The 14,108-nt window shown below is 31.2% G+C and overlaps 1 long non-coding RNA gene across 1 annotated transcript; it reads right to left on the bottom strand.

Moving 5' to 3' along the window:
* Positions 1 to 4,307: 4,307 nt before the first annotated feature.
* LOC132029266 (uncharacterized) lies at positions 4,308 to 6,487 on the bottom strand. The gene is made up of 3 exons (XR_009407758.1): positions 6,258 to 6,487; positions 5,217 to 5,264; positions 4,308 to 4,591 (listed from the first exon to the last, which is right to left on the bottom strand). It is a non-coding gene; the product is annotated as an uncharacterized LOC132029266 (long non-coding RNA).
* Positions 6,488 to 14,108: the final 7,621 nt, after the last annotated feature.

The following is a 14,108-nucleotide window of genomic DNA, read 5'->3' as shown; positions in this document are numbered from 1 at the left end:
AGTAGACACTTTTTATTTTTTATAATGTTCACTAATGCTATCTAACTTGTTTTTCATAAATTGAACTCAAGCCTTGAAATTGACATTCAAAACATTATTACCATCTTGAAATATATTTTTTATCATTAGATTTTTATTAAAGATGAACGAAAATTGTGCAATAATTTGGGGAAAAATTCAAATTGAATGAGATAAAGGACGTTTTTCTAAAAACTGGCCCGGCCCGACGGTTTGCACAGCTAGATCTCGAAAAAATACCCAAAATATATTCAATTTTATCTTATTTTTATAACTACTTAAGTCTACTGGATGGAAAATTTATGGGACTTGCATAACGCATCAATTTAGTGAGTTATTCAAACAATTTTTTTTTTAAGAACGTCATTAACGCAGTAAATTAATGCGCTATTGGACTTAACCGTGCTATTACGGTTAAGTCCTTTACTGCGTTAAAGATACTTTGGTACCACTTTTTTTTATTGGGGTATTTTGGTTCACTTTTTTTTTTTTGGGGGGTCATTTTGGTTCCGGACTAGTAATAAGAGAGACATATCACACATGGACATAGTTATCGAATCTAGATAGCCTTCACCTATACATGGTGTTAGTTGGGTGGCCCACCAAACCACTCATGGTGCTCTGCTACTAATTTATGTTTATTTTCACATAATATGTCACTTATAAAAACAAAATGATATTTAATTGGCAAAGACACCAAGAACACTTTTTGCAGATTATCGGAGCGAACCAACACCGATCGTCTCTCGTGGATTAAGTGACCAATTAAATTGTCACATTTCATTTAAATTGTTCAATTAAATTGTGTCAACTCATTTTAATTGTAAATTCATATTTGTAAATTCGTGGAGTTTTGACCATTAAAAATTGGGGCTTTTATCAGTTGGATGTGCAATGAGGTGGCGCCGCTTTGGTGTTAGTTTCTTTGATAACGGTGCAAAAAAGTGTAAGTGGAATAGGAATGGCAATCTGAAGTGAATAAATGGAACAAATATGAGTGAAAGAACATTGGCTTGGCCAAAAATAAAATGATATTTAATTGTTGATTTAAGTATTTCACGTTACGCATAGTTCGGGGAAAAATCGTATCCCAAGATAGTGTGTAGTGTAGACAATCTACTTTGATATGAACATTATAAATTGATTTAAGTGTTCGAATCTGTAACCTATAAGTCACACCGAGATAATGCTACTCTTACCAAGGCTCTCCTTTCGGAGAAACCAATTCTCAAAGAATTTTAAAAAGGAAAAAGGTAATATTAGTCGAATGATGTGATTTCAAAAAGTAGGTGTAGTCAAATTAGAATTTCTTCCAAGAATCAATGAGGGATGTTGTTTAGACATTTACGGTCCCCATTGATTCTTTAAAAAGAGGGGAGATTTGGATTTCCGTGGGAAGCGTTACCATGTTATATATATATGGTAAAAAGTTAGTTGTTTCGATACTTATACGAAATAAATTTGTAATAGTATATATTTGTACATATAATTCTCACTTAACCATAACTAATTACTACATCTTTACATTAAATAAATTACTTAATCGTGATAAGTTTATATAATTGAATTAGCACTGATATAGATAACTCTGTAGCCGTAGTATGACCCTTGCTTTTTTACTTGGACTATCCTATATTAAGTTTTTCTTTCTTAAAAAAAAAAAAAAAAAAAGTAAGGACACAACATTAAACGACTTTCTGTTTTAGATTTTTTTTTTTTTTTGGCTATAGGATATCAAGTTTTTGTTCGAGTTTCTTTTTTTGGCTTTAAGATATCGACTTTTTATTCGAGTTTCTCTTTTTGGATTTAAGATATCGATGTTTTATTCAAATTCCTTTTTTTGACGTTAAGATAATGACTTTCTATTCGAGTTTCTTTTGGCTTTAAGCATATGCTATCTAAATTTGTTGATCTAGTTAATTTGAATTTGCACTGAGATGATTGGGAATGACACATTCTCTATTAAAGGAGATTCCTTTTCCGGATCTTGAACTCGAAACCTCCTATTAAAGAAGGGGAAAAAAATACCATTATATTACACTCTAGTTCAGAATTGCTGTTTAAATATTTTTTTTTTAAAAAAATCGGATATATTTGTCCAAGTATGGTGAAGGTTAAACAGACCCATAGCGTATATTAAAAGCTACTAAAATTATAAACACATGAAGCAATGCCTACTTAATTTGTATTGTTGCTTTCCGATATTCAATATTCTTCTTTGCTCTCTTTTTTCTTCTTTCTGCTTGAGAATTTAGATTATAATTCTCTGTGCTGTATGATTGTTCTTTCATAATCATATTTCAATTCTTATAATTTGTTTGGCCAAGCTTTTAGAAAGTTAAAAGTATTTATCTTCTTAATAAGTGCTTATTTAGAAGTTGAGGTGTTTGACCAAAGCTTTTAGAAGAAAAAAGTATTTTTTGAGTAGTAGTAGAAGAAGTGTTTCATAAGCTGAACAAAGCTAGATTTTCTGCATAAGTATTTTTAAAACCTTGGTCAAGCACAAATTGCTGTAATAATATTGACAAAAGTGATTTTCAATTTGATTAACCAAACACACACTGCTACGTAGTGAAATAGCATGTGAACATGTTCAAATTAAGAGTTTATATACTAATAGCATTAAGAATTTTTATAATATCAGATTATGAGAAAACCACTTACAGGTAACTAGCTATAATAAGTATGAATCCACAATTTGAAATACGAACTAGTAACTTGTTATAACAGGTTGAAATATACCGATAGCAAAAATTAATCTCATTCATACTTGTCCATTCATTCTCTATATTTCCTGATTGATAGGTAACCATATAGTCTATGGATATTTCGGCCCAGGACCACCCAATTAGGAAAAGTCAGTGACCAACTAGATTATGGTCCATATCTCAACTAGAGAAACGAAATTTGTTACAAGTTGTATGTTAATAACAAATGTCTATACTGATTGCAAGTTGCATGTTAACATTAAATTTTCCCGTGCCCTTAATGACATGTTTTTAGAGCTACACAAATGTCCTGATATATTTAAGAACATAAATTTTAAAAATCTTTTTTTTTTTGTTGTTAAACTTCACGCGGAAGTCAAAACTCTGTCACGTTAATTGAAACGAAAAGAGTAATTTTTATAACATGTTAAACTACAAGTCTACAATAACAGCACAAAATATTTTACGTCGTACATGTGGATTCCGGTTCACAATTCCGCGTGCTACGTAACTACATCTGGCACTCTAGGGATATTTGGCCTAGGCTCACCCAATTTGCAAAAAGTCAGTGACAAACTAGATTATGGCCCATTATAATGGGACATCTAATTGTTGAGCTTGTTGTTTTTAGTGCAAAACTTGCCTAGTTAGGATAATCACATAAGAGTTTAAGTCACATATATTATCACTATTAATATTTTTTACTATTAAGTCATCCAAAAGATATCTATAGTTAAAGATGAGATATATAATCTTGAAAGTAAGATAATTCACTAACACAACAGATAAAACGTGACCTAATATAATAGAATTTTTTTTATAGTATATAACTTAAACTCGAGAGATAAACCCGAATTTAACACAAGTAGAACGTTGATGGAGAAATCTAATTGAACACGTACTCCTATATCCTGGACCATCTTGAATACTTGGACCACATGATTGTTGACATATTTGTAATTCATTTACTGGGCCTAGTTCACGGGTCCAGTCAAATTTTAGACTCTCATTATTCATCGGTTTGAATAACTTTTGGCCAATTTTCTTGACTTTTACTTTTCGTAAATAGTTGTTCAATTATGCACTTCCAACTATTGATTCTCTAATTTCAAGTGGAATAGTTCCTTCTCTATATTGTTCTTATCTATAATTCTGGTGTAGGGGCCAGAACTGCCTTGACATCTTATTCAATTTTTCTTAATTTTCGAAGGCTTTACACCAGCACGATATTGGGTATAATAAAAAAAATGGATATAGGAATAATTGAGAAAGAGAAGAGGATATGTCGTATATTGAGTCTTATAGGAACTTAAGGCTCGTTACTAATACTATGCATCTATTTCGGACTTTCTAGAACGAGAACTAGAAGCTCAAACATAACAAAAGGACACAATATTGGGACCTTCTTCGCATGAACTGCACTGTGTGATAGCCATTTTTTGTTTAACCATTCGTATTCGGGATCCACTAATTAATCCAGATTCTTGTCGTGTAGGTTCTCTTTAAGGGGGAAGTGGCCCCTATCGTGAAGTTCTTCATTCCAGGATTTGAATCCGAGACGCACAGTTAAGAGTAGTGAGATTCACACACAGATCCAAAATTTGGAACTTATGAGTTTCAACAACCACCTCAAGTTAATATACGATAACAACTGGATTTACAGTCAAATATTTAAAAACATTTAGTAGATTTCTTAATACATACATAGAGCTAGGCAAAAGCATTTCCCATAAAATTACAAGTACATCCATCTCATGGAAGACCTCATTCATCCCACCGCATCTCTTCATTGTAATCCCTATGACGAACAATATTGGCAAGCGTCAAATTAGGTTCAATTGGGCTGGGCCATTAAGTCACTATTTCTGACAAAGAATTAGTACCAGTCTACATGAGAATTGAGAACACTAACACAGTCATGGTTCCTTGTGCAAACTTTTCAAGTTTGGTGAGGTGAAATTTATTCAACAGCAAATGGATGGATCTAAGATAGAGTTCAGCCCAATTGCTCATATAAAACAGTGTGCTTAATGGGCTATTGTTACACTCTATTCACCCAACTAAGTTTCATTGACAAAGAAAAAGCTCCTAGTGAAATTTGGACATAACCTAAGGTATAGTTAATAGGGGAACTTACACAAATACTACTAAATATACAACTATTTACGGGACTTACAATTATTTTTTAGTTTACAGAATCTATAAAATATACCCTATAAATGATAAAAGGAAAAAATCTTTAGATATGGTCAATTTAGTATAAATATGGTAACAAATTTATACAGGTTATATTTTTTCTTTAATTTGTCCCTACAAATTCTCCTTTCCTACCTATCATTATAATAGAATTAATAATTTACTTAATTTATCCCTACAAATTCTCCATTCTTACCTATCATTAATAATAGAATTAATAATATGATGAAGGCAATAATATTAAGTATACTTGACATAAACAATATACATATACCATATATACTAAACATGTACCTTTAAGTCGTCTTTTGAAGGTTTTTTCACTTTCCCTTTGAATTTAGCCTTCAAACATAGATAGTGTTAATATAACATATATTAAAAATAATATACTACTATATACTATATAGATGCATATATGTGCATCGATATACTATATTAGTATAAGTTAAGCAAAGTGCATTGATATACTATATAATTTAAGTTATATTAAGCATATAAGTGCATAAATATAATATAATTTTTATGAAATACATTAATATAAAATACCTTTATTGATGTTTTTGGAATGTAAAAAAAATAGTATTTATGTAATTAAAAAGTTCAAATTTTGAATAAGTTGTATTTGTGTAATTTTTTGCATGTAGTTGTAATCTTTTTAATTACCATTTTAAAAGGTTGTATTTGTGTGATTTTTCCTAGTTAATAGTAGGAGAAGTTACTCATATATACGGCTCACCCAATTAGTTTATGGCCACTGTAGCCACTTTATTTTTACAAAAAAAAAAAAAAAAAAATAGCCACAACCCACCATATTAAGGGGAGTGTCAGCCCACCAATTTAATAATTTCTTTTCACCTTTTTCTCCCGAGCCAAAACTTTGAACTCTCTTAATATTTTTATTATACAATACATTACACCCTCATACATCATTATACATTATCTATACGTTGTATTTATAGTGGACATTATATATATAGTGCATGAATGTTGTATATATTATATATAATCATGTACAAACAACGTATAACTATGTATAAACAATGTATCCACAAATGTTATATGTGAAATCAATGGTGAACCAGGTCGTCTTCTTCATCAATTTTCCATCTATAGATTTCTAGGGCTAGAATAACCCAAAGCTTCAAGATCTCGACAATAGTAGCGTTCAAATTTCTAAATTCACTCTCAATAATCACCAAATCCCAAATTAATCGAGTTCCAATCGGACCAACTTCAAAACTCGAAACAAAAAAAAAAAAAAAAAAAAGGATTTTTACACTCTATGTTAATTAGGCTAAAATAATTACCCGGTTTAACCCATATTATTTCTTTTACCCGCTTTAGCCGCATCTTCTCCGCTGAGATCTTTCTCTCGTTCTTCCTTTTTTCTCCTCGGCAGTATGTCATCAAATAAGTGATTAGCTCTGATAAATACAAGAATCTATATATATCTTATAAAGTTTACTAAAGAAAAAAAAATTGTTAAGCCCAAGGCAAATTGTTAAAATACTAATAGCATATATTTTATTACGACAATGGTCTAACCAAAGCTAGGTTGAATCGGATAACTTCTAGAGAAAGATATTTGGCCAGCTAGATGGACAATTCAACCAAACCTAACAAGTATTCAAATGCTATTTGAACACGTTTAGATAATCTTTGATTACAAATAGTAATTAGCAAAAATAATCGGGGAAAGTGTGTATGAACACCTCTAATATAATATTATACACTTTTATACGGTGAAAACGTGTGTATAAACACTCTTACGCATTATATATAAACCCCTCTTATGTATAAACACCTCTTGTATAAGTTTGTATAACATTGTATACTAGTGTAAAAGTATGTATAAACACCTCTTATACATTATTATACACTTTTATACTAGGTTGATACATTATCTACAGTAGGTGTATAAAGTTGTATATTGTTGTATACCGTGAAAAAATGATTATGCGAATGTAAATTAAAAATATGGCTATGTGAATGTAATTTTATATCTTTGGATTGTACATTATTGAAATTTCCCCTTAAAAAAAAAAAGGAAAAAAGGTGTGTGGAAAAAGAAAGGAAACGAGAGATCGCAAGAAGACAAACACAAAATTACACCATAAACATAACAAACAAACAAACAAACAAACAAGAAATCTGTGTTCGCCCCGGAAAATCCAATAACAAATTAAGTTGCCTTACTATTTTTGTGTTTACTTCTCTGTGAGCTTTTTGTTGTTGGAAAAGAATAAGAAATTAGGAAATCAATTGAAGCAAACAGTTTATGGTTTGACTCTGTATCATGTACCTGTAGGTCATGCTGATGCTTAGTCTTTTTATCTATTAATGAAAGATTAATATAACGAATTAAGAAGTTGGACACTAATGTTTTTCCAGCTTCCACATGAATGGCATTTCAATAGCAATTGTGAAGAATTTCGTGACACTTCACTCGTTTTAATTATCAAAGAGTTTGGTCACTTCGGTGACTTAGATCACTAAATGGTGCAGTGAAGCAATTATCAAAGAGTTTGGTTAAAGTGCAATTACGCGATCTAATTCTCAAGGGGAGGTGAGAATTGATAATAATTATATGCATACTGTAGTACAATCAAATAAGAATTGAAGGTTTCGTTGTAATTACGTTATGACAAACAGCAGAGGTCTTTAAGTTGTGTAATTTCTAAATTCTGTAATTACTAGAGTAGTGAATGCACATGTAAGTAGTTACACGGTGGTTTCCAAACACACCCTTAATGTTATTGTTTGATAATTAGCTATACCTTTTTTTTTTTTTTTTTTCAAGAATAAACACTTGATGATTGTGAACATCTCACTAACTTGAGACTACAGGAGCAATTAAGGAATTAATCAATTTTAACTATTTTGTGTGATAAAAGATATGAGAAACATATAGAAATAACACTCAAGCGTATATGTGACTTTCAATTGCAATTTTGTAACTTAACGTGAATATCATGACGATTATAAAACATACTAATCATGGACACTTCACTTCAGGATTAAGTTAATCTGCATATTAGATTACAATATACGGGGGTTTTCTATAGTTTATCAATATGTCAAGCATAAAATGACCTAATAATACTACTTAAGACTATAAATTATAAAACATAAGGATACTTTTCCTTATTTACAAAATATAACAATTTAATTACTAAACATACCAGATTTGGGATTAATGTGTTTTTCCATGATTTTGGGTCCTTTTTTAGGAACATAATCTGGATTTGAATTTTTGGCTTAGCATAGCACGGTTTTTTTTTTTAGATTAGTACAGTACGATTCAGTTTCATTTTTAAAGTCTTTTTCAAAGAAGATTTTTCTCTCTCATGTACTCTTTCTCTCTCTTCTCATCGCATCAAAAAGATTTTTTCTCTCTCTGATTCCCTCTTCTTCTTAATCTCTCTAACTTCTCTCGTAGCGAGAATCGTACTCAAATCCAAACTTTATATTTTTTTCCTAATAACAAGCATTTTCATATTCATGACAAACAATTATTTTTTTATGTTTCTTGGCTACTAGAAAATCCTCCCCAATCTCTATTTTTTTTCTTATTCATCTTTACTGTTGAAGCAATGAGTAAAAAAACTTCAATGGAGTCTCCTACTCGTAAAAGCAACAGGCTATTTGCCTCATCCAGCCCAAAAATAGGGCCGATCCCCGACTTTAATTTGCATGCATACACTCAAAGTCCTGTTAAGGAAGGTGGAAAATCACCTATTGTTACAGTAGTTCATCAAAAAATGCCTTCCCGAAATCATGCTAAAAGTAAGGGGAAAGAAATTTTGCCTGCAAATTCCAAAGAAATAGTCTACGATTCTGGTTTTGAAGGCGAATTTGGTTGTCCTACTGTTAAGAAAAACAGGGTTGACGGTGTGGAAATAGCAAAAGGTTTTGACAAAATTGAGGCTCCTATTGTTGTTAAAAAAAGGTTAACAAAGGTGAAACATCAAAGGGGACGCGTGACCAATCAAAATTGAAGGTATAAAACAAGTATTTATTTTTCAATTGTTGTTTTATGGTCAAAATGATTGGTATGAATTTTGTATAGAAAATGGTATCTTTCATTTTTATTTTTGGGTTTATTATTTTGGGAATGAATATTACTTTGAGTATGAATAAAAAGTGTATGAAAATGGTATGTTTCATTTTTATTTTTGGGTTTCTTATTTTGGGGATGAATATTGTATAATTTCGGTATTTTTTAGTATTTTCATTTTTACTTTTGGGTATGAATTTTGTATATTTTTATTGTTGGTTTTATTATTTGGGTGTGAATATTGTATAATTTGGGTATGAATTTTGTTTAGAAAATGGTATGTTTCATTTTATTCTTGGGTTTATTATTTTGTGCTTAATGTTGAGAAAAAACAGAACATTGTGCTTAATGTTGAGAAAAGACATGATTTTTTGTGGATTTTGACTTCCAAATTTTGATACGTTTGTCATATAAGATGTAATTTTGAGAAATAGCCCTCTTTGAAAAAACTCAAATTGCTAACTAAATAGTCAAAGTTGTTAGGGGTGTGAATGTGTTACCAAGACATCCATAATTAGGATATTCATTTTTGAGTTTTTTACTTAGGTTGCCTAATGGAACAAGAAGTTTTGTTAATATTTTGGGTATGAATTTTGTAATTTTGGTATATTTTAATACATACACCTAAGCCATATTTGCAAGGCATATTTCATGTATATTTTTATTATTTGTTCATATGTGGTTAATACATATCCTCTTTATTTACTTTATGAGAATAGGGTTATTTCAACAATGTGATGTCCTTGAATACTTAATGTATGAAATGTATATCTTTGATTAATTGTAATTGCTTCTTTTAGTCTTAGTTTAACCACTGTTATGTATCCCATAAAGTTGTTGGATTCCATCAACTGAACATGGTAAACAAGCCTTTCAACCTTAAGGGTTCCTCTAAATATTGTCAAATTATTTTGTATGAATTTTTATAGAAAATGGTAGTTTTCTATTTACAAGTAGGTTCTTATTATTTGTGTATGAATCTTGCTCTTGAATTTGTATAGTAATAATAAAAAAATTGTTATTTATTACATATTCAGGTGAAGAAGAAGCCAATTCGTTTTTGTTGTTACACCAACATCAAAGCTATTGATAATATAAAGGGTCGACTTAAGGGAAAGCACTTGCAGATGTTTAGGGATTCTCCATTTGGATATTTTCTTGATTTACCGAATATCAAGGTTCACCCACAGCTCATTCGCAGCTTGATGTATGTGGAGACCAAAAACGATAGGGACAATATGTTTATCGTCATGTTGAATGGGAAGGAGCTCTATTTTGGCATAAGAGAGTTTTTCATTATCAGTGGTTTGAAATGCGGCATGCCGAGTGATTTCATTTCGGACCCTAATTCACCAAACCGATTAATGAATAGTTACTTTCCCGATCAAAAAAGAGTAGCAAAGAGTGAGTTGATGAGGATTTTTGAAGGAAAAACTAGTGTGGGGGATGACAATCTTGTGAAAATTGCCATTCTGTATTTTATTAGCACATTTCTATTCTCAACTGAGACTTCTACAGCTTATGTATTTAAGATGCACTTTGACTTAGTTGAGAGTGGTGAATACAGGCCTTATTCTTGGGGAAACGATTGTTTTAAAGAAACACTTGGTTACGTTAGTCACAAGTTGAGTGGTGATCCATCATATTATATGGTTGGGGGCTTTTCACTTGCTTTGCAAGTATGGTTCTATGAGTGTTGCTCAAAGGTTGACATGAAAAAATTAAGAATCCAATGGCACAAGTAAATGCACGGACTTTGCAAGAGTGGGAGCAACCTAAGATGAACGTGTCGAATAATGTTAGTGCATGTTCCACCAGTGGGAGCAGCAAACTTTGAGGTCAAGAAGATTATGCTACAAATGTTGCAAAGCAAGGGACAATTTGCTAGGCTAAGTTCTGTATGAAATATGTATATAACTATATAAATTTTGCATAATGGTCATGTTGGTTTCTGGAGATTACATACAATTACAACAACATTGTTTACAACTTTCATACAATATCCACACAAATTTAATAGAACCACAAACACATACATCTTAAAATACAAATTTCATACAACTCAACATACAATTATAATACAACTTTGATAGAATATTTACCTCGATCACCTTTATATTATACACATTATATACATATTACATACAACTAATACATGTGAGATTTTTTACCACTATTGTTACGCCAGTAAACATTTGATTTGAACACATAAGTAATACACTTATGATACAGTTGTATGGAATCTAAATGAAAGTAGTATATTGCTATGGCGTGAACATGTGATCTTGAATATCCATGTCTTCTTCAACAACTTTTCGACTGATCTTGGCAATCTCTTCTTCTCCCTTATGTTCTTGATTATACAATCCAAATCTTCACGATTTCTCACTAGTAAATCTCCATGCCCTAATTATAGTATCGTATAACCAACAATCGAATATCAGATTTTGGTCTATTGGTATTGTTATCTCTCTTAAATACCTGTAATCAACAATATTATACACAGAACAATATATATGGATGAGTAATTCATAAATAAAACACAAAACATGCAATATATATACATATAACATATAGTTTACATACATTTGAAAGAAAGAGAGAAGAAGTGTATAGACAAACAATCTTACACCCATACACAATACATACAATCTATAAATATTTGACAGAAAAGGCGGAAGAAGTCTACTACATGTTTACATACACATGTTATACAAATACTATACATTCAGGTTAAACTTTAAAAATAAGACACAATTTCTCGATAAAGATTTCAGGTGACCTTTATAAGGATATATACAATATCCATACATATTTCATACACATAAATTAACTAGACAATTAACACAATTTAATACACAAGAACTAGGACTGAAAATCAGTCAAAACTAGCTCAAATTTTACCCAAATAGCCTCAAAATTTAGATCCAGGACTCCTTCGACCTTCAGTTCTTTTGACATATCACCCACTCAAAATTGAATTCATTTGTGGAAAATCAATTTTTCAAACTTGAGCTTCGATCTCTTTTAATGGCTGACAATGAAGTTTTTTTCGAATTTGGTTCTTCTATTTTTAACTTCTTGAAAAAAGCTTAAAATAAGAACTGAACGAAATCATGGGTGAAGTTAAGAGAGAGCCTTTTTAGTCTTTTTTTTTTTTTTGCATAATAAATGGAATCCAAAACACAAATAAACTAGACTACTGTGGAAAGTTGACTCTTACAAAACTGAAAAGGGGAGATACCCTTAGCAATGGGTAATTCGTGCGTTGATGAAGATGAATATATGATTGAAGTTGAGTGAAGGATAAAAATTTGAATGAAAATTGCATCTTCAAACAGTGGTGTAGAGAGAGGAGCTTTTGAAATTAAAAAGATTTTGATGAAGAAGGAAACTGAAATCATGTTCCAATCGTGATGTGGAGAATCTGCCGCTTAATGGATTCAATCTCAAACTTCCATGAATCGTGGATGAAAATAGGGAGAGAAAATTGCAAGGAGATATTATGGGGAGAGGGAATACTGAACGGTTACGTGATTTATGGCTTTTGCTTTACTGAATAGTAACTTTTTTTTTTTCTTTCTGTATTTGATATTTTGTATAGGTTTTGTAAGTTTTCTAATGTTAGGTTTTGCAAACTTAAAAGTATCGTTATGTTTTGTAAATACACCCTCTATCTATGTATATATATGTTTTTCTCCCTAAAAATAACAGTAAAGTGTTTAAAAATTTCAATTGCAATTTTGTAACTTAACGTGAATATCATGACGATTACAACACGTGCTTTATATAATTTTTGTGAAATTTTGGTACTTTCATTTCAAGGTTAAGTTAATCTGGATATTATATTACTATATATGGAGTTTTTCTTATAATTTACTAATTATCTAATTAAAATTTTAGGTCATCATTCAATTAGTTTAGTAAGTAAAACCAACTTGACAATTATATTCATCGTAAGACTCATAATGATCAACTTTACGAAAATTCCATTCTATTTCGGAAGCTTACAACATTGGTTCCAATAAACCCCAATTTAATGCTTCATCTCCCCTAATGATGCCTACACCTTCAAGTCGTTCCGAAAAAAATAGGATTCTTGGTAATAAATTTATGCTACTCAGCACCCTTTTAAAAAGATAATCACAAAAATCCAAACATTTACATATCTCGGTAGCCACTCCTCCTATACGATTTTTTCTTTTTGTTGTTTCCCACCCAGTGTCTGATACCCGCATTAGAGCCCGACTATATCCGTATTCACTTCGAATAGGGCCTCATTCGGTGGAAAGCGCTCCCTACCAATGATTTTTCCATACCTAGGTCTCGAACCTGAGACCCATGATTTAGGGAGGAGTAGCCGCATATACCGCACCACCTCCTTTGTTGGTCTCCTATATGAAAATAATTACTCACATACTTGCAAATTAATCAGTCTTGTTGTAAATACCCCGTATTGTGGATGTCCATTCAAATACACGTTATCATCTGGATAAGCTTACAACTAAGCAGGCAGCTTACAAGTAGCTCAAGCAGATAGCTTGCCAGCAGCTTCCTGAAAAGCCTTGCAGCAACTTTCTTAGGCTTTCAATCAAGCAGGCAGCTTGCAAGTAGTTCAAGCAGCTTAAGCAGATAGCTTGCGAGTAGCTCAAGCAGACAGCTTGCCAGCAGCTTCTGAAAAGCCTCACAGCTGCTTCTTTTCCTCTATAAATAGGAAGTCAATTCAATTCATTTGTATATCAGTTCAAAGTTGAATATTATTTCAGTCTCTCTCTATATACTTCTCTGGTGTATTTACTTTATGGTCTTTATTTTATAAGACGTTATCAGCACGAGACTCTGCCATTTTGAGTTTGATTTTTCATTCAATCGCAATTTTTGAATTTACATGAGTGCAAGATAAGTATTTTACAATAATTTTTCATTGTGTTTAATCACTTCCATCTTTGGGAATTTGATAGTCACTCGTTGAAATGTTTTACTGGAGATTAATGAAGTTCCCTTTTGTTGTATTCTTTTTCCGGTGATAGAAAGAATTTGTGGAAGAACCAAGATTCAAGAACAAGTTGAAGAAACACTTTTCTATTAGAAAGCTCCAATCTATCAGTGGGATTTGCTATTACTTATAT

The sequence above is a fragment of the Lycium ferocissimum genome, chromosome 9 (genome assembly GCF_029784015.1).
Source record: "Lycium ferocissimum isolate CSIRO_LF1 chromosome 9, AGI_CSIRO_Lferr_CH_V1, whole genome shotgun sequence".
Taxonomy (NCBI): Eukaryota; Viridiplantae; Streptophyta; class Magnoliopsida; order Solanales; family Solanaceae; genus Lycium; species Lycium ferocissimum.
Note: the sequence above shows the minus strand (reverse complement) of the source record. Positions and strands in the feature narration are given on the sequence as shown.